This window comes from Ambystoma mexicanum, chromosome 8 (genome assembly GCF_040938575.1).
Source record: "Ambystoma mexicanum isolate Mex_15411 chromosome 8, UKY_AmexF1_1, whole genome shotgun sequence".
NCBI classification, from domain to species: Eukaryota; Metazoa; Chordata; class Amphibia; order Caudata; family Ambystomatidae; genus Ambystoma; species Ambystoma mexicanum.
Window position 1 is genome coordinate 1,473,263,942 of NC_090929.1, and position 15,033 is coordinate 1,473,278,974.

Below are 15,033 nucleotides of genomic sequence, written 5' to 3' on the forward strand. Positions count from 1 at the left end.
TGTGTGTGTGTGACATGCATGCAGGTGCACAGGCATTTGTACTCACCTAGGAGCGATGTGTCACCATGCTGCCCAGCTTCCAGGGCCCGCCTCAGGGCGGACATTCTGTATATGAAACTGTCATGGGTGGAGCCAGGGTAGTTTGCATAGACAGAGGTGATGATTCCCTTTGCATCGCATACCACCTGCACGTTGATGGAATGCCAGTGCTTGCGGTTTCGGTAGATGTGCTCAGTGGCCCTAGGTGGATGTAGGGCCACATGGGTGCAATCTATGGCACCGAGCACTTTGGGGAAGTGTGCCACCCTGTAAAAGTCCTGGACAACGGCCTGCCTTTCTGTGGGTGTTCTGGGCATGTATATGTGCCTGCGGACTGAGGGGCACGCTGTCATGATTGCCAAGACCTGGTGTAGACAGCGTGACTGCGTGGCCTGTGAGACCCCCCCCCACTATGGCAGTAGTCAGCTGAAATGACCCAGTGGCCAAAAAATGCAGGACATTGAGCACCTTCTCCAAGGAGCTCAATGCTTGTGAGCATATGGTGGGGGATGTAAGGTCATCTTCCCACTCCCTGACCAGGTCTAGGATGATACGAGGTGGAAACCTCTACCTGCCGTAGACCTGGTCTTCAGGCATCCCAAAAGGCTTGTCTGGGGTGAAAAAATGCATGCCCTGGCTATTCTCCTCCTCCTGAGGTGTCCCACGATCAGTGCTGCGACAAATGGGGCATTCAACGTAGATGTATATACGTGTGTGTTGTTTGCGCACACTTTTATACTGTGCGTGGGGACGCTTCCGCCTGCCTTCGTGTGGCGGACGCGTTGACGCCTATGCACATCTTTTGCCGTGCACAGGTTTCCCGTATTCGAATCCGTGAATACGGGTTGTTCGCGTGCGTGTGGGCGTTCCGTGTAGTTCCCTGCAGTACTTCCCCAGTTACGCCTTCTTTTTCACACGTTGTTCCCCATTCCGTGTGTTACGCCCACTGTTCCGCCCACTTTTGTAGTGTGCGCCGCACCATGTGTGCTTTCGCTGTGCGCGTAGCGCACGCCGTTTGATGACGTGTGCGCCCGCATGCGCCACGCACGGATTTGGCGCACAACCAGTGGAAAACACGCGCAGTGCCTTCCTTGAATTGCACGCGTGCGCGTGCGCTTGCTTTCTCACGCTTGCGCCACCTTGCGCCTGCTTGCGCTGGGATTTTCGGCGCACGTTTGTTCCATGAATCGGCCCCTTAATTATTGGGACAAGATTTGGATATATGGTTTCTAAAATTAATCCAGAAGCCTGGGTCAGGAATATTGGGGCCATAAACATTGAGAATAGAGTATTCTGTGGAATCAATGAGGATTTTGACTAAGACCCATCTTCCAAAATTATCTGTCTCTGTAGATAATATCTTTCATTGAATTAAGGGGTCCCAAAACTTGTGTTTTTTCCTATAGACATAATGGGAAAAAACTTTGCGCACGGCCACAGGCCAAAGCGCCACGCACGGATTTGGCGCACAACCAGTGGAAAACACGCGCAGCGCCTTCCTTGAATCGCACGCGTGCGCGTGCGCTTGCTTTCTCACGCTTGCGCCACCTTGCGCCTGCTTGCGCTGGGATTTTCGACGCACGTTTGTTCCATGAATCGGCCCCTTAATTATTGGGACAAGATTTGAATGTATGGTTTCTAAAATTAATCCAGAAGCCTGGGTCTGGAATATTGGGGCCATAAACATTGAGAATAGAGTATTCTGTGGAATCAATGAGGATTTTGACTAAGACCCATCTTCCAAAATTATCTGTCTCTGTAGATAATATCTTTCATTGAAGATGTTTGTTGATAAGGGTGATCACTCCGTTCTTCTTCCCATCTGCTGCACTTGAAAAAACTTGGCCTACCCATAATCTTTTCAGTTTGTCTGCCTCATCTTGTGAGAGATGGGATTCTTGTATGTAAGCTATGCCTGGTTTCATCCTATTGAGATGTGAAAGAATGTTTTGTCGTTTGACTGGGTTACGTAATCCTTTGACATTCCAGTTTACAATGTTCAGATCCATGAAATTACAATAAAAGGATTATATACAAAGTAATAATTCTAGTCATGCACAGGTAGTCCAAGACACTGAAGGGAGTGACACAAAAGGAAATAGGGAGGACAAACATGAAAAACATGGAGTTTTGCAAAGAATATAAAAATAGACTTGTATATGAACAGTAGTGGCTAACTGGATACAGCCACTCCAAAACATATTAAATATAGAGTCAATAATAGGCGAGGGTGGAGCACCTAATACAGATGTACCTCTCCATGGCACTTTCCAAAAAAGAAGTCATTTATAAACTAACGCCTTCCGCACTCAACCTTTATTCAATTATGCGGTCTGGTGGAATCCATCTCATCTTTCCTGTGATTTTTAATGAAATTACGTAAGTCTAATGGATCTTGAGATTTGTACATCTGGCCACTGAGGGTGATTTTTAGGGATGCAGGATGTATGAATCCATATCTGGCATTGAGCTGCCGCAACACTGGTGCCTTCCCACATAAGAGTTTTCTTAGTTTTAACTCTTTCCATTATGAGAGTTACATGGGTGTAATCCAATAAGGCGAACATCAAGGTCCTTACGAGAGATTTCTGGGTCCATTGCGGTGGGCTCTCTGGATTTTGAACTGTGGAGGTGGAGACAGATCTAAGAGAGAGGGAGCATGTGGTATAAAAACTGGATTGCGTTATCATTTTCAATGTTTTCAGGAAGACCAACTATACGTATGTTATTCCTCCTGTTTCTATTTTCTAAGTTTTCAGCCTGCTTTTGCAAAGATAGAAGTGAATTCTCCAGAGACCGCACTCTCCCAGCAACATCCTTGGCATCACTTACTCTTCTTTCCACTTCAGATTTTCTGGATTCGAAAGTGGACCACTTATCATCCAACATTGGTAGTTTGGCCATTGAGGCTTCTATAAAGGGTTTAAGTGACTCGATTTCCATTAGGATGGGATTCACAACTGGGTTGGGTGAATCTTCCTTGGATGTGGGAAATTCACTCTTCTGTCTATTGAGGGCATTGCTGGTAGACGTGGATATTGTTTCTTTGTATTGCACCTTTTTAAGAGACATATTAAGTCAGGATATATGTTCTTTAGCGAGTAGAATACTTGTACAACAATGGAAAGATATAAAATTATAAAAGGACAGAGGATTCAGCAGCTATATACACTTTATACTTGAGCAGTTTGGTTTGAGAAAACACAATGAAACAGTTTTTGATTTCCGTACTGATAGTAAATGTTGATCTTACAACCTAATATCCACTTTAACTCTCAGACCAGGCTAGGTATCAAATGGGCAGAGCAAGCTTGCTAGACAGTTATAGTAATTCCAGGTTCTGTGTATTATATTTGTAGAGAAAAGCCTTCCAAGAAATTAAAATATTTCATTGCAAACCTGCATTTGTTAGTGGTATGAACTGATACTGTGCGGAACAGTGCTTTGTAGTTTTAATAGTGATGTTTGTCACACATGAGCATCCACTACCTCGCAACCAATATCAAAGAGGTATCTAAGCTCCTTGTTCACTTTCTGGAAGTCCTTATTCACCAATATTTACAATTACAGACTGATTATTTCACCATTGATGTGATTAAAATGTTATTCTCAGCCCTTAATTTCTTTTGAGAACTCACACTGGAAGAAGGAGTTATATAAGTCTATATTTCGATGAGGAAGTCATTATATAAGTTAATTCCGCTTCATTATGTGAGAAAACAGTGTTTCTATGGAGGTTTACCTGTGTCATGAAGCAAACGTGATTTCCAACGACTATGGGACCACCAAGCCGTGAATGCTGATCAGCTGACACGGTGTGCGGCTTCAGACTCTAGCACGACTCCCCTGTTTTGAAGGCCGCGCCTCCTCAAAACGTCACTCCTCCAAAACTCCTTCAAACACGGTTGCTGAGCTCCAGTTACACAGCGGCAGTACAGGGAATTGCCACAAGTAAGTTATACCCTAACTTGGTGTAAATATGAGCGCAGTAATTACATGGACGCGGTAGCGTCCATGTAGTTATGGTTAAGTTGGTGTTTCCATAGGAAGAGCATTTTTTGGGTGGCTTATAACTTCGCTCCCTCTGGACGAATCCTCCCCAAACTTTGCAAAAAAAAGTATATGGCCCACTCTGAATTTTTTTGCAAAGTTTGGTGAGGATTCGTCCAGGGGGGGAAAAGTTATAGGGGGGTCCCAAAACTTGTGTTTTTTCCCATAGACATAATGGGAAAAAACTTAGCGCACGGCCACAGACCAAACCGCTGGATGGATTTACACCAAATTTGCGGCAGGAGCGGGGGCTTGGTCCCGAAAGTGTGCTTTTGCAAATTTGGTGTAAATCCGTCCAGTAGTTTTTTATAAAATGACCAAAATGTAAGGCAAAAAAATTAGTGATATCTGTGTTCGCTTCGTGGACGGACTTCCCTATTCGCTCCGTGGACAGCACCGCGATTGGCCCATGGCCTTGCGTCATGTCCGCGGACATGCGACGTGTTCGCTGATTGGACGGCGAGGGGCGTGGAGCGCGTCAGATTTTCTGTGGTGCCCGCCATCTTGTAATCACCGTCGACCGCGTACAGCGCGGTGAAACGTGGATAAAAAATTGTATTTAGTGCCGTGTGTTGGTGCGTAAGAGTGTTTGGGGAGGGTGGGGGAGTATGAGATAGGTTCAATGTTTTTTTTTTATGTGCTAGACGTTTTTGTTGCGTTCAATTTGTCCGCGGAGAACACGGCTGTTCTGACATTTTGTAAATAAACTAAATGGTGGGGTGTTTAGAGGACGGAGTATGTGTCATTTTTGTTCGCAAGGAAGGTAAAAATGAGCTATGAACACTTGCGGTGTACTTAATTGTTCGTAAATACACAAACTGGGGGTGTCCTCAGGACGCTGTCCGTATTGTAATCTGTCTAGTTGAATATGTTCTAAGAACACTCGCGGTGTCCCGAAATGGTTGCAATTACACAAAATGGGGGTGTTCTGAGAACATAGTTTGTATTGTTCGTTGTCAGGGTGAAAGTGTTTTAAGACCACTCCTTTTGTCCGTTAATAGTACAATTTCCTATGGGCGTCAACCAACTTTTTGTCCACTAAAGAAACGATAAATCTGGCTGGTGTGCGCCGACATCATGTGATAATCCTATGACTGGCGCTATTGACCTGGCTGACTTGCTTTTGCGACAGTAAATCATATCTCCCGCCCCTAAGCCTGATATTATCAAAGCATTCATATTCCCCGCCTCTCTCCGTGACGTTACAGGGTGCGTCATCAAACGCGCCCAGTCCTCTGCAGTCCTAAGTGACTTTATACAGAACCCGGAAGACAACACATATTATGTCACAACACAGCACGCCTAATTCGGAACATGAAACAGTGATTTAAAAGCAAACAGCAAGATTGTAAATTTTGTAAAGTACATTTATTTGACATCAAATGTTTAGAGAATATTCAGCAATTTGCATTTGTCTTTGTTGTCGATCCGCAAAAGTTCATGTTGAGGCACGCAATGTTCCTTTGCGATACAGAGGGTGTTAGATCAGCTTACAACTCAGTGCGACACAATTGGGAATATGAAACTGTGGTTTAAAAGTAAACAGCAGGATTGTACATTTGGTAAAGTACATTTATTTCACATGAAATGTTTAGTGAATATTCAGCGATTTGCTATTGTCTCTGCTGTCGATCAGCAAAAGTTTATTTTGAGCCACGTGTTGTTCCTTTGCGGTAGATAGGCTGTTGGTTTATGATAAAAGCAGTAAATGGTTGCTCTGATAATCGGAAGGTTGTCCAACAACGAGCCATTAGACCACCCTATTGGTTGGTATGTTGTTTGTAGCCGCTAGTACTGCGTAAGGGCATATTGGTCCTTGGCGATTGTCCCATAAAATGGTGAGGGTGATGAAGTTGCATATTTGGACCTGCACCTGGCAGTTGAAGACCCCATCCGCTGGAGTCTGTAAATCGTGACATAGGCAAAATGGGGCCACATACCTGTTTTAAAAAACATAAATTAGTCTCACCAGCCGATCTTCATTAAAAATCATCATTTTATTTATTAGGGTGTGAAACTATTTGCTATCGAAGATAGTGCAACGGAGTATGTTAATAATAAAATAATAATATTTTCCCATTCATATAGCGCTAAGAACCGTGAGGTATCTAAGCGGTGCTTATTATTAACCACGGTGTGTGGTGCTCCTTTATCGACCACGGAAGGATGAAAGGCTGAGTTTGGCCTTGCCGGGATTCGAACTTGCATTAGCAAGCTGTGCACGGATGTCAAAGCGAGCGTTGTACTCGCTGTGCACTTGACAGGCTACAGTGAAGTGGCACAGCGAGTAGAGCGCTTGACCGCCTATAGACCGGTTAAATTATTTCTATTAACCCACCCTGTGTCGTCTGCCTTTTCCAGAGCCCTCTAAACGACAGGGGATCAATTCGGCGGTGATAGTGCGCGGTAGAAAACATTATGCCACTTTCATCGAACAAGTTCAACTTGAGCGGTCTTTAATGCTACGCTATTGTAATTATATTTGGTATAAAATAATCTAAAGGGTTACTTACAGTACAATTGCAATTTCCATTGTCTACGAGTAGTGCAGTCCCAAAATACGACTCCGCGTGTGCGAACGATCTTTCGCATAGTGATATAATATATAAAAGTGGTTTCGTTTCAGAAATTTCATCCTTATATTCTCTTACGTTTTAGCAACACACCTTCACGAGAAGTCTTTCATCACAATCTCTGTCTGTCAAGATCAAAACACAATACAACCTTATAGTCTGCTTCGTGAGCCTCTCCGGGGCCCGAGAAAAAAATGGAAGCAGCTGACCTTCACTGTGAACGAGCATAAATTCTTACTTTGCAACATTCTGTGTAAAGCCATCTGTGAGAAGTTGGTTTTTGCGCGCCATGTTTGTATATTGTTTGCGTGATATTAAAAAAAAGTTTGTTTAAGGGACGTCATGGTTCTAAGTACAGCCGAAAGACCCCTGAAAATCGCAAGTTATGGTAAGCTATGAAAAATAACTCGTGCCACCACCGTGCACTGCTAAGACTAACACCCAGGACATCAAAGATGACATCGCAAATGTCATTGATGAAATCACTGATGACATCACATGTGTATGTACTTTTCATGGAATTTGTGTACTAGGGATTTTTATTATAATGTTGCGAAAAAAGTGTCAAGGATATTGCAATAAATATCATACCGTTATTAGTGCTTTGAACGATGCATTGATATAAATAGCATTGTATTATGGGATTCTATCTAGTATACTGAGCTACTAATGGAGAAACATAGCATTGTGTGCAGAGTACAAGATGAAAGTATAATATTTGTAATGTTAATATGTTGAATAATGAAATGATAATTGTCTTGAAATGTTCGGAAATTCACAAAATGGGGGTGTTCTGAGGACATTATTCGTATTGTGGGATTGCTTAGCTGTATGCAATAAGGGAATGGCACAGAGAGTAAAGTGGACGCCATCCGCGGACACCGCGGCTGTTCGTGGTCAGGGCGTGCTACATCCGGGTTTTTCCAGGCAATCCAACATGGAAAGAAGACTGTACGGATCAGCCAATCAGATGTCGAGGTTGTGGATTTGTGTTGAAAGAGACTGTGTGAGGTGAAGATGGCAGAAGTAGAGAAAGTCGGGGTGTTGGTGCTTGGAGATATGTTTGTGTATGGTTCACAACAGTACGCTCAATGCAGGCATGTTGCAAAGAACTTTGATGTGAAAGGAGTGGAGGTGGTGTGGAGCACTGTGCCTGATTGCAATGTACAGGGAATTGTACAAGTTTGTGAGGATATGGCCACGATGAACAGTCCGCATGTGGTAGTTTTGCACTATGGTGCTTTCCATTTGGGCAACGTCAGTGCCCCTGCTTTGTTGGCTGATTTGGAACGCTTGGTTATGATATGATATGATATGATATGGTATTTGTAACGCGCCTATACACAAGTGTTTCAAGGCGCGACGAGGCAGGGAGGGAGGGAAACAAGGGGAAGACAGACAAACGATCCTACTAGGCCAGGTGTCATTCAGATCGTGCAAGTGCAGAGGTAAGGGGAAAAGGAGAAAGTGCAGGGGGAGGAGGTGGGGGGGGAAAGTGCAGTACAAGGTAAGTAGCGTAATAAAATAATAAATAATAAATAATAAATAAAAGGGCCAGCTGGTGGCAAGTGCGAGGTAAGTGCAGAGCAAGTGCTGGGAAGGGGGCTGTAGGGATGCAGTGACAGTCCCACAGTGCAGGAGGAGCCAGGGAGGCAGTGCAAGTGGAGAGTGGCTGGGCCCTGGACCGAGGTCACAGAGTGGCCCAGATGCAGGTTTAGTGCAGACTTCAGTGGGGAGTTTAGCAGGTTTAGCAAGGGAGAGGGAGAGAGAAGGCAGAAGCGAAGAGGAAGGTTTTGAGGTGCTTCCGGAACCGGAGATGGTTCTCCTCAAGTTTCAGGGAGGCAGGAAGGCTGTTCCAGAGGGAGGCCCCTGCTGCGGAGAGAGATCTACCCCCAGCTCGTTGCTTCGAGAAGCGGCTGACCATGAGGGAGTTGGAGACGGATGAGCGAAGGGCTCGTGAAGGCAGATATTTAGGAAGAGAGAGTTGAAGGTATTTAGGCCCCAGGCCCCAGAAGGCCTTGTGGACAATGCAGAGGGTTTTGAACTTAATCCTCGCAGCCACTGGGAGCCAGTGAAGAGATTTCAGTCCTGGAGAGATACGGTCCCTGGGCTTGAGGCCAAGGACAAGTCTCGCAGTTCTGTTCTGGATAAGTTGCAGAGGGCGGAGAGTGGAGGCAGGCAGATTAAGATAGAGGCTGTTACAGTAGTCCAGCCTTGAGAGAACCAGGGCTCGGGAGACAGTGAGCTTCTGGGGGAAGGAGAGGAAGGGAAGAATACCTCTGAGGAGGTGCAGCTGGTAGTGTGACTTCTTAGAGACGTCAGATATATGAGGAGAGAAGGAGAGTGTGGAGTCGAAGATGACCCCGAGGTTTTTAGCTTTGCAGGTAGGGGCAGGAAGGGGGCCAAGGGAGGCCGGCCAGAGAGCTGCAGGAAAGGAGGGAGTGGGTGTGCCGATGAGTAGAATCTCAGTCTTACTGGCGTTAAGGCAGAGGTCATTGGCGGCACACCATTCCTGGATAGCAGACAGACAGTCGGAGATGAGGGAAGGAGAGGAGGAGGCCGAGGGTAGCCTGAAAATGAGCTGGGTATCGTCCGCATAGCACTGAAAGTGGGGGCAGAGAGCGGCAATGCGGTGGGCAAGGAGTGCCAGATACTGGTTGAAAAGCCAGGGAGAGAGGTTGGATCCCTGGGGGACACCACAGGTGGAGTAAAAGATGTCAGAGAGGAAGGAGCCCATAGGGTTCAAGCCGTAATGAAGATCCTTCCAAATGCGAAAGTAATTTTTTCTGGATTACTACCTAGGGCAATATGGGACAATAGTTCCGTTTTTTGTTCTCAGCAAAACATTGCTAGGTGTGTCATCAACCGAGGCATGTGTACCTTCATGCTTAGAGCTGGTATGTTCTTCTGTAATAATGAGAATATTGATGCCAGTAATGCTGTTAATTTTAAAGAAGATGGCATTTCTTTATCTTTTACGGGAAATGCCTTTCTATTTTGGAATGTAAGGGTTGCTTTGGAGAAGGTTATGTGAAGATTTTAGGAAAAAAATACAAAATAACAGGTGTCTGTCAAGCATCTGTAAAAAAACAAAAAAAAAACAGCTCTTTTCAGAGCCAACTTCAAAGGGGAAATGGGGGACACTATTTCAATTTACATTCACCACGCTCAGATTTTCGATATGTCCGCGGACATGGCGGTAGTCCGCGGACATGAAAATCACTACGAGGGGGTTAGTATGTTCTATGTTACATGTATATGAAGTCAGGGATATTATGGTTAAGTTGTGCTACTAAAAACCTATGAAATTCAGTGAAAAAACTTTGTTAAAGGGACGTTATGGTTAAGTTGCGCTACTAAAAACCTATGAAATTCAGTAAAAAAACTTTGTTAAAGGGACGTTATGGTTAAGTTGCGCTACTAAAAACCTATGAAATTCAGTGAAAAAACTTTGTTAAAGGGACGTTATGGTTCAAAGTAAAACCGAAAAAACCCATGAAATTCGGCAGTTATGGTAACATAAGCAACCATAACTCGCGCCACCGTGCACTGCTAACACTAACACCCAGGACATCAAAGATGACATCACAAATGTCATTGATGACATCACATGGCTGGCTCTCCCTTTTTATCCTTTACTGACATATCGAAGCCACATAGTTTTCTTCAGTAACAGTCAGGAAGTAAAAATTGAAAAGGTACTATATTTGTAGACTTAGGGTCAAGACACATCATATGAAACATATACATAGCGGAAGACACAGGCTTGAAAGAGAGCAATCCTTTCTGTGCATGAAGATAATCATTAGGGTTATCAGCACTTTCTCATAGTTTTATTTTTATTACTCTACCTTCCCTGTATATGCTCATATTTGTATACATTATAATCACTCTCCTTTCCTTTGGGTGCAGTCACATCATGTGATACACATACATATGGTAAGCAGCAGCTTTGAAACAGAGCAATAGTTTCTCTGCATAAAGTCAATCAGTTAGGTTATGAACTCTTTCTGCTACTACTTCTGCTTTTTTGTTTACTTCACTGTCCCTGTATATACTCATATTTGTATGTGTTGTTGTCTCTTTGTGTTTTGTCTGTAATAATTATGTATTAAGTGGGTTTTATTATCTACTTATTACATGTTTCACAGTACGCAAAACTCTAATAAGAAAGCAGTTATCATTTCACTATTCAACATGGCAAGATTATGAATATGGCACCTTCATCATGAATGCTGCACACACTGCCTATGTTTCTGCATGAGTAGCTTAGTATACTGGATAGAACTTCATAATAGAATGCTATTTATATCAATGCATTGCTTAATGCACTAATTAGCTCATGATATTTATCCCAATGATCCTTGACAGTTTTTGGTCAGCATTATAAGAATCCCTTGTACAGAGTTTTTATGAAAAGTAAATGCACATGTGATGTCATCAGTGATGTCATCAATGACATTTGTAATGTCATCTTTGATTTCCTGGGTGTTAGTGTTAGCAGTGCACGGTGGCGCGAGTTATGGTTGCTTATGTTACCATAACTGCCGAATTTCAGGGGTTTTTCGTTTTTACTTTGAACCATAACGTCCCTTTAACAAAGTTTTTTCACTGAATTTCATAGGTTTTTAGTAGCGCAACTTAACAATAACGTCCCTTTAACAAAGTTTTTTTACTGAATTTCATAGGTTTTTAGTAGCGCAACTTAACCATAACGTCCCTTTAACAAAGTTTTTTCACTGAATATTAATATTAACAAGTCAGGTCGGGAGCTCGGAAATTAAGTGGCCTTCCGCTATGTCGCTAAGTCACGCCCCCATTTAAGCTTTTTCTATTGTGTTACAGGTTAAGTACAATTTATCACAACGTCACACAAATATAGTAAAACAAATAATATTTCTTAAAATCTTTGTAAAATAGTATGAATTTTTGCCACTCATATCGATAATCAGAGATTTGGTAACAATTTAGTAAATGTATTCAAAATGCATTCAACATTTACAGAGTCATTTCCCAGATAAAGAAGCAGGTTAACATAACTTCATATACAATGGAATCATGTGCATGCATTGCCAAATTTGAAGGAGTCTGCCAGGAATGTACGTGATATCAGCATCCACTCTGTGATAAGGGCAACAGGCCATTCAAAATAAGACTTAAGGAAACACCTTTGCAAGTGCTTTAGCTACACGTCAATGCTATGTGGAGCATTGCAGTAGCCTTCCATCCCCTGCTTGGTGGCTCCACACCCCATCCTTGAGAGATGCCTGCACTAGCACTTAGCCTGAGGTTCTCCTTATTGCCTCCCCCTTAGCACTTCCTTCCTGGGCCCCCCCTCGAGCATTTGCCTACTCCCCTGCTCCACCTTCCATCCCCATCCCCTACACTTCTCCCTCAATGCACTTGTACGGCCAATGCCACAAGGCATAGTAGACCACAACTGTATATTTACTGTTTCTGCCATTGTTATTATTTCCCCTGCTCCCTTCCAATTTAGCCTTGTTGAGCTTTGAAAGACAATTCTGTTGTATAAAGCACATCATCAAAGCAGCATCAAAGGGGAGGATAGCTCAGGGGCAATGTGCTTGCCTTCGGAGCAAGACGACGTGGAGCAACACAGGTTGGATTCCCGGGTCTGCGCTTAGAAACCGCTGGGTATTAAGCGCAATATAAATAATCAATGATTATTATAATACAAATAAATGGCAACATGAACATGGACCCTGCATATTAATATTCAACCTAGAGATAGATTGCATTCTTGAACAGCAACCTCTTCCCACTGTAAGATTGAGATCCACTGCACGCTGTTAAATGATTTTCCTTCATGTAGAGAAGCAGTTGCAAAGGCAGGAGAAGCTTATGCTGCCAACATTGCCGCATAGATTTAGAAGCAAACATTGGTCAAAGAGATTGCCATACACGTATGAGAATGTGTGGGGCTGCTATGTTGCTTCTGCTGGACCAATTTGAGCATTTCAGTGGAAATATTCACGGTGCTCCCTATTTCCAAGAATTCATGAAATACTTCAATGGGCGATCAACCAATGAACCTCTGTTTATTAATTCATTGAAAATGTGCCTTGAGGGGATGCATGGTACAACCAGAACCTGGTACCAGATCATTGTACAATTTCTTAAACTTAAATAAGGAACAAGACAAACAAAAAAAGGGTCGAAGTGAAATGTTCCTACAAACACATTTTATATGAGTGTCTGTTGCCTCACTGCACTATTCTAACCTCTTGAGGTCTGTTTGTACCACCTAGTGTCTTTTGAAGATCATAAAGAAAGTAGGCTTATTTAGTAAAGCCAGCACTGGCAAAGAGTTTAGAAATAGTGCAATGAGACATGGAAAAGAGAATGGTCTACCTATATGTTATTGTTTTCAATTTCAGGACACTTTGTGATAGAGTTGCATGGTACACCATGCAGCTTAGCAGAAGGTGGGTGCAATGATATTGGACCAGCTTGAAGTTAAAGCCTACCTGCATTGACCCGGCATATGTAGCACAACTCTTATGAACGCCCAGGTGTAAGGTATGGGGCAGAAGTATGTCCTTCATATCGTTACAGGTGTATTTGGAGAGTGCATGTTCACCTCCATAGGGCTTTCTCAGCGGTATAAGCTGCCAACAGATGGTAATTTTTGCCAAACCGAATGATACTCATTGTTTTGCGGTCGGAAGGAGGAAGGGCTGGCTGGATCAGCCAGGATTCGGCTAACCAGGGACCATGTGGTGACACATAGATCTCTGTAGTCGATGCGCTGGTCCACTGAGCCACAGACCCGGCTATATCAAGACCAATTTAAGAACAGGTGTTGGAAAGTGGAGATGCTAATGAGTGATTCTGGGAATCACAGTAACCGGTTTTCTCTCTCCTCTTGATTCATTTAAATAGACCTAATACTTTTGAGGCATGGGTACTTAAGCATCTAGTTAGTTTACCTTAGTTTTCAGGTACAAAACACATCCTAAGTACGTGTCTTTTTGATGGAAATGCTTATGTGTTGATAAACAGTTTTGTGTTTTAAAAATTCACTGAATTTAACAGTTAAGCTATTACATTGAACTGTTTCAAGGTTGGAAGTTTGTCACCTGTCACAAACATCAAATGTCACCAGCACGAAATATGGTGTTTGTGACTTGGCTACCACACTTGTTCCTTTAATATCTCCATTTTGCCTAATTGCCATATCAACGTACTTAAACATTGGACGTTTAAAGGTTTCCCCAGGTATTTTGGGGATTTTCAAGCCCTTTTGGGCTGTGCCACTGACAAAGTATGTCAGCGTACTGCTGTTTGCAGGTGGAGGAGATGGTGGACCAGTGGAGCTCAGGGAGTTACTCATTTGCACCGCCAATGAATGACAGCAGAGTATCGCAATGCATTGATTCACACCGCCACTGAGTCACAGCAGAGTATTGCAATGTATGAATTCACACCACCACTGAGTGACAGCAGAGTATGGCAATGTATGAATTCACAACGCCACTGAATGACAGCAGAGTACTGCAATGCATGGATTCACACTGCCACTGAATGACAGCGGAGTGTCGCAATGCATGGATTCTCAACGCCACTGAATGACAGCAGAGTACTGCAATGCATGGATTCGCACTGCCGCTGAATGACAGCGGAGTGTCGCAATGCATGGATTCTCAACGCCACTGAATGCCAGCGGAGTATCGCAATGCATGGATTCTGCCAGCACATGACCCGCGTTGCTTTTACAAAGTGCGCATTGTGATCCCCACATCTTGCTCACCTGTCACTAACACCTGCTACCACCACTCTCCAGGACCGTTCACAGTGCCGCCACTTTCCCTACCTACCGACATTCTCACTGGAGCACTGAAGCCCCCTGATTTTGATTGGTCACCATAGCTGTCACTCAAGTGACTGATCTCTATTATTAGTGACAATAGATGGGTTCCATGGGCGAGGTAAGGATGGACAGGAGGCTCAATCACTTCTCCTTGTCCCTGACCATGTGGCTGATCGAGAAAAATAGCCATCGAATGTCACTAATGGCCAGATAAGTCGGGAACTGTTTGAATGTATTTTCTGTTTGACTGCCCGGGCAGTCATCAATCACAGACGATGGCCTTTTAGTAACCACAGAAGGGTGGAGCAGGTTCCTTAGACAAAAACACCAAGATTGTCATGAATGAAGAGTCTATCTGCCAGCCAGTTATTGGCACGCAGCTGCCAATGAAGAATATTTGTCCTCAGTATGAGGCAAAGAAAACCTTGATATTTAAGAAATAGAATGAGATCATCATCTCCACGTGAGGTACACCTGTAGTTAAGGTAAGTCCTTTATTTGCATTTATAAGAGCTGCATGAACGTAGGACCCACCTTTGT